Source organism: Suricata suricatta, chromosome 2, assembly GCF_006229205.1.
Source record: "Suricata suricatta isolate VVHF042 chromosome 2, meerkat_22Aug2017_6uvM2_HiC, whole genome shotgun sequence".
NCBI classification, from domain to species: Eukaryota; Metazoa; Chordata; class Mammalia; order Carnivora; family Herpestidae; genus Suricata; species Suricata suricatta.
The window spans coordinates 76,544,515-76,561,955 of record NC_043701.1 but is presented as its reverse complement, the minus strand read 5'-3'; positions in this window follow the sequence as shown (position 1 = coordinate 76,561,955).

The following is a 17,441-nucleotide window of genomic DNA, read 5'->3' as shown; positions in this document are numbered from 1 at the left end:
ACACAGTTCTGGAGGCTAGAAGTCCAAGATCGAGGTGTTGGCAGAGTTGGTTTCTTCTGAGGTCTTTGTCCTTGGCCTACAGATGGCTGCCTTCTCGCTGGGTCCTCACCTGATCTTTTTGTATGCTCGTGTCTGTGTCTAAGTTTTCTCATCTTAGAAGAACACCATTCAGGTTGGATTAGGTCTCCCCAGATGAGCCTATTTCACCTTAGTCACCTCTGTAGGCCCCATCTCTAAATAGAGGCATATTCTGAGGTGCTGGGGGTACCTCAGAACTTTAATATATGAACATTGGCATGACACAACTCAGCCCCTAACAGGTAAGGTGGAACATGTTTGCACATCCGGGCTCTGTGTGAGAACTGGACAGCAGATTCCCCACATTTCCTCAGAGGCAGCCCACCTTGCCTAGACCCATGGACTGCAGTGGCTGTTTTAGACGGCAAGTGGTGAAGCTTTCACTTTGTAGGCAACTTCCTTGGTGCTCACTTAACAAACGAAACCCCTGTCATTGCCTAAGACTTGCTCAGTCTTTATATAATGTATCCCACATGTAAATCTCCCCTTAGTCACCTTTAGGGCCCATGTAAAACTAGGAAAAGGAGGCCTCATGGGAAGGTAATGGGCTGAAGTCCTCTATACTATGAGGGAGGCTAATAAACCAGCTTAGGACCCATGATATGGGGCAATCATTAATGACATCCCAATTACTAGTATTCAGTGTAGTCCATTTATGAAAATTTATACCAGTAAGTATATAAATACTCCTGAGCCAGCCTGTTCAAGATAATGAAAATGTGTAGAATATGTTCAATTAAAGGAGAAATTCAACTGTAGTCAACAAGGAGCATAAGGGATTAGAAACACAGTTAAGGATGTGGAAAGCATGGAGTACTAACTCATTTATCAACAATGCAATTTTGCTTATTTCCTGAAAACATGACCTTGGTGTGTTTTTATAAGAAATGGCTAGCAAATCTCGCTTCTTAGGAGTTTGGGGCGGGAGAGGGTATAGAAATGGGTGCTTCATTCAGCCTTGAAATGCAAAGCTGGGAGCCATGGCCAACAACAGTGCTGGGACTATTTGGATGATGTCACTGACAGATGGAAGTTAGTAGAGTCTGACAGTGTATACTGTGTCTGGCCAAGGCCTTCAAGTCTGCATGTGATTGGCCTAAGAGTGTACAAGATCTGGACGTCCTGGCTGCTGTGAACTGTGGGGAAATCTCAGTAGTTACTAGTAGGATGCCAAGCTGCCCCATTGGAGGAGTGGAGAGGGAGGTAAACCTGCAGGAACAAAAAGCAGTCTTCATTCTGTATTCAGTAAGATTTTTCACCTTTTCACATTGCTTCCTTATGTTTCCCTTGTTAGCATAAAATAATTCCTAAAATGCTCATTGTTGAATGTAGTATAATTGGCTATGAGTGAGATGGAAGCTTTAGATTTGCAGTCAACTCCTGACATTCACCAGGATGTTGTAGGGCTCACTGAAAAATTCAAATTCTCAACTAATAATATAGCTATGAAATATGTTGACAAGGAAAAGACTAAATAGCTGTGTTGAGAGGCATCTACTTCTGGGCTTACTCTTTATCATATCTCAAAACGTACATAATCACCTGCAGACTTGTTAAAAAGTCGTTTCACTGACCCCACATCAGATCTATGGAATCAGGATTTTTGCATTTTTTTCAAATACTTTGAGCGATTCTTAGGTACTCTACAAATTGAGAAGTACTATACACATTATTCAAATTCACATCTGAGCAAAATGATGAGTTATGACAACGCATGAACCTTCTTGAGCTTGTTCTGAAGCAGATGCAGTTATGAATATAATATATGAAAATGCTCAGATTCTAGTGACTGTTATTTCTGTCGGCAAGAGATGCAGCTGAGAAGACTTGGGGCTATTTCTTCTTATTTGCCCATTTGCTCTCCATTCTCTTTCTTTATCTGTTTACCGGCAAACAACAAACATGAACCATAAAAGAAATAGGAAACAACCAAAAGACACTTTTAAAACAGTTCATTTTTGGGGGGGAATAGAGCAAGCTGAATGTTGTGAGAACTTTCTAGGACTTTAAAAAAATCTCAGGTGAACAGAGTTTGTTCTTTTATTAATCATCACAGTTTTTGGTGACATATTAACAACGCTAGTCCATGTGTGACCTCTCCCCCCCCACCTGAAAAGCACTACTACTGGAAGAACTAGAAGCTTATCAATAACTTATGTATTTACTCCCCATGCCTCTCCTGCTCCCTTAGACATCTGTACCACCCCAAATGTCGTCATCCCTTTCTTATTGTTTGAAAAGTATTTACCTCATATATGTCAAATAATATATTGTGCAGTTTGCTTTGTTTTTAACCTAACAAAAGACTTTATGATCTTACAACTTTTGTTGTTTTCTGGGATATGCCATTTCACCCTCACTGTTATTCATTCATGTAGTTGCTTATAGATGTAGTTTTTTCTAATTCCCAATTTTTTAAATTTTATTTAAAAAACATTTAGAAAGAGAAAGGGGCAGGGAGAGAGGGAGACACAACCAAACCTGAAGCAGACACCAGGCTCCAAGCTGTCAGCACAGAGCCTGACACAGGACCTGAACTCTCAAACTGTGAGATCATGACTTGAGCTGAAGTCAGGCGCTTAACCGATGGAGCCATCCAGGTGCCCCTCTAATTCTCACTTTACATAACACTATATTATGATACAATCTCAGTTTATTTGTATACTGATGAGTATTTTATAAGTTTTCCAATATTTTCGTGGTATGAGTATTATGTCCATGCATATTAGTTTATGTTTCTCATGTGAAAATTCCTGTTGGTAAAGCCTCAGAGCACAATTACTGGGCTACTGAGTAGTATGGTTATATGCACCTTTATAAGAGAGTGCCAGGGGTCCCAAGTGGCTCAGTTGGTTGAGCATCTGACTTCGGTTCAGGTTGTGATCCCAGGGTCACTGGATCAAGTCCTGTATTGCTCTCTGTGCTGACTATGGAGCCTACTTAAGATTTTTTCCCTCTCTCCCTTACCCCTCCTTTTAGCCTCTCTCTTTCTCTAGAAAAAAATAAAAAGTTAAAAAAAAGTGACAAATTTTCTTTCAAAGTTGATAGAACACTGGAAATGTAAACAAATCACAGCAATTTCCAGTGCCTCCAACATTTCATATTGTCACATTTGTGTTTTTTCAAATAGGTTTAAAATGGTATGTCATTATGTTTCTGATTTGCATTTTCTGAGTTACCAGTGTTACTGAGAATTTCTTCCTATGCTTGTTCTGAATAGATGTTTCATATTCTATAAAACACCTATTTATATCTTTTGCCTATATATTTTATATTCTTTATTGGTTTCTAGAAATTCTTTATATATTTTAATACCAATCCTTTATTAGTTTTACATGCTGTTAATATTTTCTCCAAGTTTTAGATTGAATTTTCACTTTTATTAAGGTATCCTTTTTCTCCCCTACAATTTGGGAATTTTCTGTCTTTCAAAAGCTATTCTTCCATATCTCAATGGCAGAAAGTTATTAACTTCTATTTTCTTCTAGTTTTAAAATTTTGCTTTAAACATTACTGGGAGCTGACTTTGGTGTTTGTGGTGAGGCCAAGAGCTCCTTTTAGTTGTTTTCATGTGGATAACCAAAAATTTTTAGCTCCTTTTGTTACATCGTCCCTCCTTTCTCCACTGGGTGACCAGGTCACCTCTACTGCCTATCGAAGTTCCATATGTGGTATGGGCTTATTTCTGGGTTCTGGTCAGTTTTTCCTTCCTCGTGTTAATATGAAATTGCCTTTTTGGTAGAGAATTATAATGGGTCTATGTATCTTGTAGGGCAAATCTCCTTCCTTCTCTTCTGAGGTATAATTCTTAGGTCTTTGTTCTTCTATAGACATTTTAGAATCAGTTTTTCTAATTCTATAAAAAGCCCCATTGACATTTTGATTGGAGATGCATTAAACTGATAAGTCGGTTTGGGGAGAACTGACATTTTCATGATGTGAACACTTCCCATCCATAAGCATGGAATAGATCTCCATTTATTTAGGTCTACTTCAGTGCATTTTATATATTTTATAGTTTTTTTTGGTTCTATTTGAAATGTTGTCTTAAAAACATTTTCTACTTCTTTGCTATAATCCTGGATAGATGATGTTGGGTACTTCTCAGGGTATCACATACAGAGATTTCACATACCTGTCTGTCCCTCATAGGTGGTGATAATTTTGATAACTTGATTTATCCACACTATAATTATACTTCTCTAATCTTTGCAATAATAATCTGTTAACACCATGCAAATATTCTATTCCTTATCAGCTGTTGGTTTCAGTCTCATATTCAGCTTATTTTGTTCAAGGCTTAATATAGAACTACATTACTGGGCCTGCGACACCTCTGGGTGACTTTGCCCTCTCCTGATCTGCTGGCTCAGTCTGGCTATGTGCGGCCTTGGCCCCCATTTACTCAGATACCCAGCAGCTCAGGTACCAGCTCTCCACCTCTACCAGCTGCCCCTACATATTTCTATCCATGGCTCTGGGAATTCTTCTTAGGCTCCAGACTCCTGTATTTCCCTATTCTCACCATTTGCTGTTTGAAACTCAGGTCTGGAGAGTCTGTCTGTTTTGTTTTTGGGGGGGAGAGTGCATGTGCCTGAGGACAAGAGTGCCACACACCTGAGACCTGGTGGTAGCAGGTCAGGAGGTTCTCTCTCAGAGCTTCTTGACCTTGGAAGGCAATGACCTCTGGTGCAATTAGAGTATAATTTATCATTTGATAAAAACATTTTTCTCACTATTACGTTAACTCATGCCTATCTGATAACATATTTGAAGCACTGAGCATTTATTTGTTTGTTTTTAATTCTTAATGTTTATTTATTCTTGAGAGACAGAGCAGGAGTGGGGGAGGGGCAGAGAGAGAGGGAGACCCAGAATCGGAAGCAGGCTCCAGGCTCTGAGCTGTCAGCATGGAGCCCAACGTGGACCTCACACTCGTAAGTGGTGAGATCATGACCTGAGCCGAAGTCAGATGCCCTACTGAGTGAGCCACCGAGGCACCCCGGAAGCACTCAGCATTTAAAAATCAAAACCAAAATTAGGCAATTTGTTTCTTCCGTTGACAGATCTAGTGTATTAGGGAAATCAAGATATTTTTAAAATATCTTAGAATGTTTTAAAATTGAGGTTACCCATGACATTCCTTGAAACCTATGAAAGGCAGAAAACTAAATTGTTAGAGAATCTCTAGATTTGACTCAGGATGATAATATCTAGATGCTTTTAAAAAGTTTCGAAATGCCTTGATACCATAACTTGAAATATATTCTAAAGTGAATTGTTATTTTTTTTTTGTAATTTTAAGGGGACTTCCTTTTAGGAAAGTTACTTTTTTATAAGCTCTATGAATAAAAGAAATAGAAAGCAGTTTTATAGGATTTTAAATTGTTGAACACATTAAGATAAATGTTAGACATTTTCCCCCTCTCTTTTATTAAGGAGACAGCCATATTCCAATTTCTTTCACTTATTTTATAATAGCATGGACTGATTTGAAAGATTTCAGGTTGAAAATCCATAGGTAGTGAGCAGAAAATACCATGCGGATGATTTGAATTGCTAGAGGCTGACATTCTATACTGTTTAGAAACACATCACCCAAATGAATGTCAAAGTAGCCATAGGTTGTTTTCTTGAGGTGAGAGAGGGGAGGCTGAGTTATTATTAAAAGGACTTGATTCCCTACATAAATTTAATGATGCACTAATTTTTAAAGTGCTTTTTTAAATTAAAAAGTTTTTTAAATGTTTTATTTATTTTTGTGTGAGAGAGAGGGGGAGAGAGAGAGAGAGACAGCATGAGCAGGTCAGAGAGAAAGGGAGACACAGAATCTGAATACAGGTTCCAGGCTCTGAGCTGTCAGCACAGAGCCTGAGGCTCTGCTCGAACCCTTGAACTGCGAGATCATGACCTGAGCCAAAGCCGGACACTCAACCGACTGAGCCACCCAGGTGCCCCAAAGTGCTTTTTGATTCTTGAAACTCTTACGCAACTGTTAAGAAACACTCAACTGAATAGCAATAACTTTTGTACTTTAAAAACTACTTTGAGATAGGACAAATAGGTTTGTACCCCACTCTTCCCTCCTCCACACAGAGACAGAAATCCGAGGCCTCTGGCTGCTAAAACTTTCTTTTCCAAATCTGGATTTATATAACAATATTGTCAGAACACTTTGCAATTGTATGATGATTTCGTTATCTTTTGGGAACTGCATTGTTTCGTAAGGCTGCTCTAAGAAACTTCTGTCTTGAAATAATAGTGATGTCGTCTTTCTTGGTTTTGGAGACCAGAAGTCTGAAACCAAATTGTCCATAGGACTGTTCTCCCTCTGAACACTCTAGGGGAGAATCTTGTTTTTTCCAGCTTTTGGTGGCTGTGGTCCTCCCTCGGCGTTCTCTGACTTGAGCCCGCATCACTTTAATCTCTGCCTCCTTGATCATATTGCCTCTCCTCTTCGTGTGGCTTCTCCTCTGTGCTTCTGAGTCAAAACTTCTGCCTTTTTCTTATAAGGATACATATGATTGCTTTTATGATACACTTGCATAACCTGGAATAATCTCCTTTTCTCAAGAGTGTTAATTATATTTTCTGCCACATAAGGAACTATTCATGGGCTTTGGGGGTTAGGATGTAAACCTATCATTTTGGAGACCACAGTTTAGCTGACTACATTCTATTCCTCTGGTTCTTTCCTGAATCATGTTCATCCCATCTGCAAAAATACATTCACTGCATCTCAAGATCCTTAAAATCTCTCAATGTATTTCAGCATTCACTCTACATCCAAAAACCTCATTTAACCATCATTGCTAAAAATGTCCTCGTCTAATAATCTAAAGTCATCTAAATAACATGTAGGGGAGACTCTAGGTGTAAGCCACCTTGCAGCAACATTCCTTTCCATCTGTAGATCTGTGAGGCTAGAAGACATGGGACAGACATGGGGCATCAGCCACAGATAGTCCCATTCCAAAAGGAAGCTTATAAAAGGGATAAAGGGGTCTCTGAGAGTTGAGTAGAGTGGGCTAAATGGTGGTCCCCAAAAAGATATGTTCATGTTCTAGTTTCCAGATCCTGTGAACATTACCTTATATAGTAAAAGAACTGGTTAAATTAAGGGCCTTGAGAGAAGGAACTATCTGGATTATTAGCTCAGTGGACTCTGAACGTAATCATGTGTGTTCTTGTAAGAGAAAAGCAGAGATTTTCACAGACACATAAAGGGGAAGAGGCAGTGTGGCCCCAGGGGCGGGGATTGATGTGATGTGGGCACAAGGCAAGGAATGCCAAAGAATGTCCGCAGCCGCTAGAAGCTGGAAGAGGCAAAGAATGATTCTCCCTGTAGCACGGACCTGCTGGTGTCTTGATTCGAGACCTCTGCATCATCCAGATCTGTGAGAGAATTTCTATTGTTTTAAGCCCCCAAGTTTGTTATAATTTATTACAGCAGCCACAGGAAATGAGTACAGGGACATCTGAAGTTTTCATAGCTGCTTTCTTGCTCAAGATTGAATTATTTCTCCTTTATGCAATATAAATAATTTTGACCAATAAAATTTTCAGCATTAACGTTTACTTCCCAAACATTCATCACTGACAGGCTATAGCAAGAAAAACAATTTAACGTAAGCCCTGACTCCCATGCGTTTTCTGCCATTGTCAACACAGGGGAGGGGATGTTAGTTTGTTGAAAAATTAAACAGTCACATATTATTGAAGTTCCAGTGTCAAATTTGGCTTCCTTTGTTGTGTGTAGACAAATTTCAGGACAGAAAAAATTCACATAGTGTATCATACAGGGTCCAGTGAGGAAAGCAGACACTAGTTATTTTCACAGAGATTATTTAACATAAAGATATAAACAAGTAGGTGTTGGAGGGCTGAGGAGGAAAAAGGAAACCGTGAGGCCACGCAGAAACCATAACTGAAGGGAACTGCTGTCCCCCCTAAGGGTCCGGGGCAAAGGGAGACAGTTAAGGTTATTAGAACAGAGAAGCTCAGAGGAGGGACTCCAAGTGTCCTGTCCTGGTATCTTTCCGGTGAGGTAGGTGGTTGGTTCTTGGAGTGTGGGGAAGAGAGGAACTGGAGTTGCGGCTTCTGCGAAGACATGTTAACCTGTATGACCCCTGCAGAGGGGTGAGCGTCCTCTCTCCGCCTCTCTTCTCTCTCCAGCACCCGGGACCGAGTGGCTCAGCTGGCGGGGGTGAGGGCAGCTGGCAGTCCCGGCCCCAGTTCTGCAAGCTGAGTGTAGACGGGGTGGTTTGGATCTGAGATGCGCGGCCTAATCACCTTCTCAGACATGAACACATTATATACAAATGGAGACGAATGAGGTGACCTGTCATTTTAACTATAAAACATTAGTCTTGTTTTCTTTCCTAAGCTCCAAAGCACCGTTTATTTCATTTGGAGTGAGCGCAAGGCAGGCTGGCGGGACATGGCTGCTGCCTGGTGACTGAGAGGGGGGTGGACAGTCAGCCACTGCCCCTGTGACTCCGTGCTCTTTCAGTTGAGGGAGAGCAGTAACGTTTCCAGAAATGAGGTGTTGGCTTTCCTGGGGCCTTCAGGGCCGCCTGGGGGCGGGAGGGGGGTGAAGTGGATGGAGGGAGGCTATGAAGTTCTAAAGATGCGGTGGTGACTGTATTAAAGGAAGATGCTTTTGCACAGAATAGCAGGCGCTTAGTCTTGGGAATCATTTAGAACTGCTGCCAAGTGTTCCACTTAGTCTTAAAAATGGATGCAATTTGAGAAAATTAGGCTCCCAGCAAGCTCTTTTACTGGAACCAGAGGGCAGTTTGATATTTTTCAGTTATGTTTCATCTTACAAGGGGACTTGTAGTAAAAGAGGTTTGCTGTTGACATGTGTGAGGACAGGTCCTTTCTTGCCTTCCCACACTGCCCTTAACTGTTGTACAGAGCTCCCACATGCCAGCACTCAGCGTGTGCTCTCAGAACATTCTTTTTGTGTTAATTGGGTTTCTTGACCTGGGCATTTGCCTCTTGCCCCAAGTACATTTAGTTAGAAAGGGGCAGGGCTGTGGCACCACTGATGTTCCCTGTCACCTCTCTAAGGGAGACTTGTGGGGGCATTCAGGCTCCTTTGTGACCTTTCAAGTCACCTGGGGAGGCTGATTCCCAATACCTGCTGAGGTGTACTGGAAGGTATGGATCTATGGCTATATGTTAGCTACCCTTAGCATCATTTTCTCCAAAGGTACTCTCTGTTATCAAGCTATTCAGGACCTCCCCACACACACCTGCCTGCTTTTCCCTGAGAATTGGTGCTTTCTGCCATGGTTTTATCTTCCTTAAAAGTTGATTTTAAAAAATGTAAGTTTTCTAGAAAATGTATACCCATGATGCCCAAATGAATACCCTCCTCCCCCTGCTTAGATTTTGCCACTCTTCTCTGAGCCACATGGCTACCCCTCCTCCAGATTCCTGGAGCAGGTACCTACCTTGCTCTGTCCATCTGTTTTATTATTGAATTCTCAGGAAAGGAAGGGAGTGGCATAGACGGGAAAGGAAGAATAAATAGAAGGAGGAAGAAAAGTTGAATCAGGAAAAATTTTTAAAAAGTTTGTCTATTTTGAGAGAGCAAGAGGGGGAGGGGAAGGAAGAGGAGGGAAAAAGTCTTAAACAGGCTCCATGCTGACAGTGTGGAGCCCAACATGGGGCTTGATCTCACAAACTGAGATCATGACCTGCGTCAAAATCAGGAGTGGACACTCAACTGACTGAGTCACCCAGGAGCCCCAGGAAAATTTTAATACATGTTCACTGAGGGTTTTTTTTTCTTTTAAAGAGTTTAAAAGGGTAGGGCTAGAGGTGGGAGTAGGGAGACAAAGAGCTCAGATGGAAAGAAAAAAGTAGAGGAGCAGTAGGTATCAAAGACCTCCATCGTAGGGAGCAGAGAAAAGAATAAAAACAACTCACTGCCGAACTTTCATCAGCTGTGCTCCACCCAGTGGCTTGTTGATCTAGGGGCAAGTCCCTCTGAACGGAGGGCAGAGGACTCAGATCTCAGATGGGTCCAGTGATGCCTCCCACACTCCCCTGGTGAATTTGCTTCCTCACTCAGGCCCTGCTGATGCACTTGTCTCTGATACTTCACTAAGAGAAACAGAGTCATCACACTGGAACTTTCGAATAACCACATCACCAACTCTATCCACTCGCTTTCATTATTTGTACTGTGCTTTTGGCTTTACTGTCACACAGAGTGTCCATGCTCCTACCAAAGTCAAGCACACCAGCCCCTTTGTGCCCCGGCTGATCCCATTTCTTTCTATCCTCTCAAATCTTTGCTTCTACAGTTCTTCCATCTTTCTTTGACATCATCCATTCATTTAACTCAACTCAATTCCCATCAGGATTCTACCTTAAAGACGACACAAAGCATTCCCTCCAAATGCCTCATAGAGGCATTCTTATATTTCTGCTTATATCTAAGGCATGCTCAGCTCAGGGATAATGCTGTCTTCAGAGACACCATTTTTGTGACAAGATGCAAGGTGTGCTGCAAATGTTCCTATTAATTGTGGATGTGTTATAACTTGTAATAAGATAATGTAATGTTAGACAAAGTAATGTTAGACCATTAGAATGGGGTTAGTGACCTTCATGATGTCACTCATTCACCTGCAAGTGTTCTGATATACTTTCTGTAGTGGGAAATAAGTGAAGTGAAGGCTTTCTCATTAAGAATAGGGTAGGTGTCCTGCACAGGAGCAACTGTTATGAAGAAAAAATAATGGTTCTCCTAAGCATTTAATGGTTTCTCTAGCTTCTCATTTGGTGTAGAAAATTCCTTTTTTCACCAAGCAGATAGTTTCAGAATTTTATTTTCTACAAGAAGACTAATTTGCTTTTTTAAAAATGTGAGGTCATTGGATAAATACTGAAAAAAATTTAAAAAAATGAATCTTGTACCTTGTTTACTTAAAATAATGTAGCGATTAAGAAGGACTTCAAGTCAAACTGTGAACTGGAAAACAATAGCTGGAACTTAAACCAATTAAACTGTCATTTTCTTAGTTACAAATCATTGTAATTAAAAAGTAAGCAAACTGAAAGACAAAAATAAATCAGAAATCAGCTTTAAGTTTTCTAAAACAACTATAGCAGACTGTTGAAATATTCTGTCCTCAACTAGGATTTCATTCAGTATGAGTCCTAGGTTAGAACAGGTGTCTTTTTTAAAGTTTTTTTTTTTTTTATAACCAGTGCCTTAACAGTGACACAAACTCAGATGTTTGAAGTGTTAGACAAGCACAGGACAAGCTGAAGTTCCTGGATGACATCACTTGTTAGTAAACTCCTTGAGGACCAGGGATGAGCCAGCGTTGGGCACTTAATACATGCTCAATAAATGCCTGCTAACGTGTAGCAAGATTCTAGAACAGAGCGTCGTGACACTGAGGCTTTTCTTTCCAGGAAGCAATTTATTCCTCCCAGCACCGCTCATTTGGGTTCATACCCGAAGAACGGAGCCGTGAATGCCATGTGGCATAGTTTTTTTTAATATATTTTTTACTTCTTTGTCTCTTACATATGTTAACACACAAACATGTAGTCTGATTAAGTGGTCTCATGGTACAAGGTCGTGAGGGATGTTGTCCTGTAGGGGTATAGTCAGGTTGCCCTGAGGGCTTTTTTGGGTTGTTTTGTTGTTGTTGTTTTCTTTCCTTCTGGAGGGGCCCCTGCTACAAACTGAGTCAATAATCTAGTCTGCTGTAGCTGGCCGGATTTATAATCACCTCTCAGCTGTACTGAAAATGTAAAATTCATAAGATAAGAATTAGGTTAGCCTTTATGTAGCTTTTAAAATTTTTATTTCTTACTCAGCTTTAAACTCTCTTCCTTCTCAACTCCCCCATCCCCCCTTATCCATGAGATAGAAACTAGGACGTATAATTCTCCTCACCGTGTGGCATTATCATTAACAGGACTTACAATTTTAAATTTGAGCATCAGTTTATGGATGAAGAGAGAATTCAGAGACGGCGATGCCAGAGTTATGCCTTAATTGTCCTTAGCTTAGTGGTTGGAGGGGATGATCAGCTTTTTAGAGAACCCTCATCTCATTCTGGGTCAAATGACCTGCTCTAAAGTGCTTCCATGGTCACAGTGACATGCTGGGAAGGATTTTTCTAGAACAGAAGACTGAAGTTAAATGATATGGGATTTGGTTTTCTCTTCTTGTTTTTAATTATTCGTGGGGGTCACCAAGTACAGAGGAGCCTTGCCTTCTCCTGGCAAGACTTTCCCTAACAGTTGTGCATAAATTTCCTATACAACGATTAATTTCCAGTTTCAATAAGAGTGGATGATATCTGCAAAGGCACATGCCAACAATCTCTATAAAGGAGAAGACTTCCTTAAAGTGCTCAAGCTCTAAGTGTTAACAAAAGAAAAACTAACTTACTCCACTGGCCAATACTCTTGATTTGTTCTTCCCCTAAGAAACTACTTGTACGGTGAGGGCTAACACAGCAGGTTTGGAATTAGCCTGAGGTGTTCTACTGAAATGAGAAATGTACCTGTATCCCACTGGCTCCTGGTCAAGGCATAAAATACACTGATGAAGACTGTTACTTTGTAAACATCGACCATCCAGTTTCGGGGGTGATTTGTACCAGTTTGTCTACACTGCTTTTTAGTATAACAGGGAGACTTAATGATTCCTGCCGGGTCTCGGGGAGACCCAGAGAGGTCTCTGCTCTTGAGACTGATTATGTACTAGGATTATGCCCACTTAAACAGCAAAATTAAGAACAAAAACATCCCAGCTGAGATTCCATTGTAAGCTTTTTGGTTCAAAAGTGCTCTGTGCACATGCTGGTAGTTCCTGATCTGGTGGAGAAAGTGCACCTTTACAAAGGAGCTCATATCTAACCTCCCAGGATTCCTTGGCAGCCTTTGCAACTTAATATGGTTGCTATATTACCTCTTAAAAAAATCTGGCATTCCGCAATTTTATAGACATTTAGACTGGCTCTACTTGGTTTTTTAAATGTTTGGCACCTAAACTTTCTTTTTTCAATTAAATTTTTTAAATGTTTATTTCTTGAGAGACAGAGAGAGAGAGAGAGACAGAGAGAGACAGCAGAAGCCGGGGGGGAGGGCAGCGGGGGAGAGAGAGAGAGAGAGAGAGAAAATATGAATATCCACAGCAGTCTCCAGGCTCTGAGCCCTGAGATCATGACCTGAGGCGAAGTCAGATGCTTCAGTGACTGAGCCACCCGCTCACGCACCCCTCTTGTTTTTAAAGAAATATTTTATGTTTTTAAAGAAGTTTTAGATTCACAGCAAAGTTCAGAGGAAGGTACATATATGTCTCATATACTCCAGTCCCCACACATGCATAACCTCCCTCTTATTATTTACATCGCCTGCCAGAGGGGTGCATTTGTTACACGTGATGAACCTAACACCTGATGCATCAGGATCACCCAAAGTTCATGGTTTACCTTAGGGTTTGTCCCTAATGCTGTGCATTATGTGGGTTTGACAAATGTATGGCTTATATCTACCATTATGGTATCATACGGAGGATTTTCACTGCCCTAAAAAATCTGCTGTGCTCTGCCTATTTATCCCTTACCCCTGACCCTAACCCCTGGCAACCTCTGGTCTTTTTACTGTCTTCATAGTTTTGCTTTTTCTAGAATGTTATATAGTTGGAATTATATAGTATGTAGTCTTTTCAGATTGGCTTCTCTCACTTAGTAATATGCATTTAAGTTTCTGCCATGTCTTTTCATCGCTTGATAGCCCGTTTCTTTTTAGCATTGGATAATATTCAGTTGTCTCTATGTATTACAGTTTATCCATTCACCTACTGAAAGACATCTTGGTTGCTTCCAAAGTTTAGCAATTATGAACAAAGCTGCTATAAACATCCATGTGCAGATTTTTGTGTGGACATAAGTTAACTCATTTAGGTAAACACCAAGAAGTGTCATGGCTAGATTGTGTGGTAAGAGTTTTTTTAGTTTTATAAAAGATGACCAAGCTTTCTTCCAAAGTGGCTGTGGCATTTTGATTTCCCACCAGCAATGAATGAGAGTTTCTACATCCTTGTCAGCTTTTGGTGTTGTCAGTGTCCCAGATTTGGGCTATTCTAATAGATATATAGTGGTACCTCATTGTTTTAATTTGCATTTCCCTGATGACCTGTGATGTGGAGCATATATTGTATCCTTCTCCTACGAAACAAAAATGAAAACAGAAACACAATGTTAAATTCTTATGCATTGCCATTCTGAGTCCTGCGAGTCTTCTTTAGCAATTAAGGCCTGTTTAATGGTCACTATTAGAGTACTACTACTGACAGGTTGTTTTTGGTTTTTTGTTTTTGTACCTTGCAGAATGTACTATTTGTATATCACTTAAAATTTTTGACAAATTATAATTATACCATCAATACTGTTTGATACTTTACTTTTTAAAAGAGTCATGTGAATATCATGTGAATATGTATATTGTTTTTTGTTTTAAGCTAAACTAAAAGTAACAGCAAAAATGCAAATATCTTTGGAGTAAATTTTTTAAAAACTTACAACTCTATGTAAAAATATTTTTTTATATTGTGCTTTAAAATTTGTGACGTCAATTTTTTTTCAAAAGTATATATTTTCTTGAAATCCATTCCCCAAGATTATGTTTAACTTCATCCATCACTTAGGGCTTTGCTTAGGTGAGGTCCTTAGTGAATGCTAATTCTGTTTTTAACAGACTGCATTTAGTTACATGGGGCTGTATTTCCTGACTCTTTCTTAGACTAAACACCATTATTTTATTTTCTTTTATTTTACTTTATTTTCTTTTATCTATTATTATTAATTAATTAATTTTTAGAGAGAGAGAAAGAGGGTGCGCTGGGGAGAGGGACAGAGGGAGAAAGAGAGAATTCCACATTCAGTGTGAAGCCTGACATAGGATTCAATCGCATGATTCAGAGATTATTACCTATGCCAAAATCAGGAGTTGAACAGTCAACTGACTGGGCCACCTAGGCACCCCTTGACTAAACACCTTTAGATGGTTGGGTTGAAAGGTTATTTGTCTCTTGGCAATGGGGGCTGACAGTAGGACAGACCATCCCAGCCCTGTGGAAATGTGTGGTATTTGAATGGTATAAAGGATAAGTAGTGGGTCAGGAAGCTGAAAATCAACTTCTATAGGATTAGGTAGCCTCCATCATTATGCTCTGTGGTGTAATAGAAGTTCACATAGCTAGGGTCTTCTCACCATTGCAACGCAATCATATCTCACAATAAAGTACCAAAGCTAATGGCCCATATTTCTAAAAGTCTTTTGCATAGTGTTGTTACTTTGGACTTAACAAACATGGGATTTATTAATGGATAGCTTTTCAGAATTGAGTCTGTGGAAATAGAGGCACATGGGAAGGGTGTGTGTGTGTGCATGTGTGTGTTTACCTCCTATGCTGTCTAATCTTGCTCACATACCTGCTATTGTCTATGGAAGCAGGCTTACTCAATTTTTGCCATCATATTGTCTCATTTTTAATATTTTGCATGGGATTAGCTTTTGAGTTTTAAATGTTAGAACGCATTCATGGCTTAGTTGGCTTCCTGCAGCACTTCTGTCCTGTGGATCAATGGAATTCATTCTTCTTATGTGTATAATAAGATCTCATACCTTTAACAATCCTTTTTAAAATGTCTCTCTGATATGTCATATAGGCTATTTAATAGTGTCTATTGTACTGTCATATGCATGAACATAGATTCAGGAAAAGTGTCAGCCTGACAGGAGACCCCCTGAAGAGCTCCACAATACCATCAGAAACGGGAAGGACAGTGAGGGTCTTAGGGCCAATTTGGGAGTTGTCCAGCATTCATCAATATGGCTTGGTGGGGAGTATCAAAGACGGATGGAGGGAATGATGATTTGATTCTGTTGAGTCTTTGTTCACTACAACTGCACTGAACTTCCACTTGAACATCTGTCATCACAGTTACTTCTCACTCTGCTCAGGAGACAGTGAAACACAAGTGAGGGTGAGTTTCCATTCCTTCCTTTAGCTATTGTCAGCTCTAATTCTTTGAGGAAGCTGGCATAGATAGGAAATAGGAGAGTTGAAAACAGAGAGGTAATAGAATTCATGCTTACTTAGGTGACCAGAAAATGCCTAGACCATTCAGGAAAATCATGGTTTTCTTTTAGATCTACAAAACACAGTTGATAAGAAATTTAAGCAATTCTCTTTACTTGATCAGTAACATCTAGCTTTGAGTTAGGTGAAATTCCTCTAAAAACTTTAAGTGAGAATATCTAAAATCAAGAGCACTTTTAAAAGAAAAGATATAAAAAACTGATACAAAATAGATCAACTTTATGTTTCTCCATCTGTGTTATAACAGATTGCGTAGGGGGAAGACAAATAGGAAATTCCTTATTTGGAAATTTATGAAGACGTCTATGGTGTGTATTTTTGTTTAATGTTTGACTTTTACTCTATCACAATACAGTACAGAAAAAGACTCATAGAGCCTAGATCCTGATATGAAGTACATGACATAAAATTTAAATATATTCACCTCTCTCTCTCTCTCTCTCACACACACACACACACACACACACACACACACACACACACGGTTATCAACATTAAGGATACAAAAAGAAAAACAAAATAAAAGTAAATAAAAACCCCAGAAATATACAAAACATTTTATGTGTCAGTGACTGATATTGAAGGCCCCCTGTTTTCGATATAAGTGTCTTAGAGTAATAAAAATTAACTTTTTTTGTTCCTATCATATGTTAGGGACTATGCTATGTATTTTACTTACGTCTCTTACTATTTAATCCTTATAATGGCCATATATATATGTGTATATATATACACATATATATATGATATTATTACCCTTGTTTTACTCTTGTGAGAAAAACTGACATATTTAAAATTTTAGACATATTGTCAAAAGCAACTACATTCTATCACACTACCTCATTCCCATTTTTTCTCTCTCTCCTAAAAAAATGATGGTTTATTCTTATCACAGGCAGGCAATTGTGGATGTTGGTTCAGCAGCTCAACAAGTCAGGGCTAATTTCTTTGCAAATCTCTTGGTTTTTCTCTTATGGTAGCAATATGGCTGTAGCAGTTTGAGCTATTGCTTCCTATATTTAAGGGAGAAAGGAAAGGACAGAAATGGAACACAACATGCCATGTCTGTTCCTTTTTTGTAAGAAAAGAAAAAGTTTTACCATAGATACTACTATCAGATTCTTGCTTATTTAAAAAAAATTTAAAAATCATAAAGTATAGCAACCCGCAAGAAGGTACATAATGTTAATGTACAACTCATGATTATGATAAA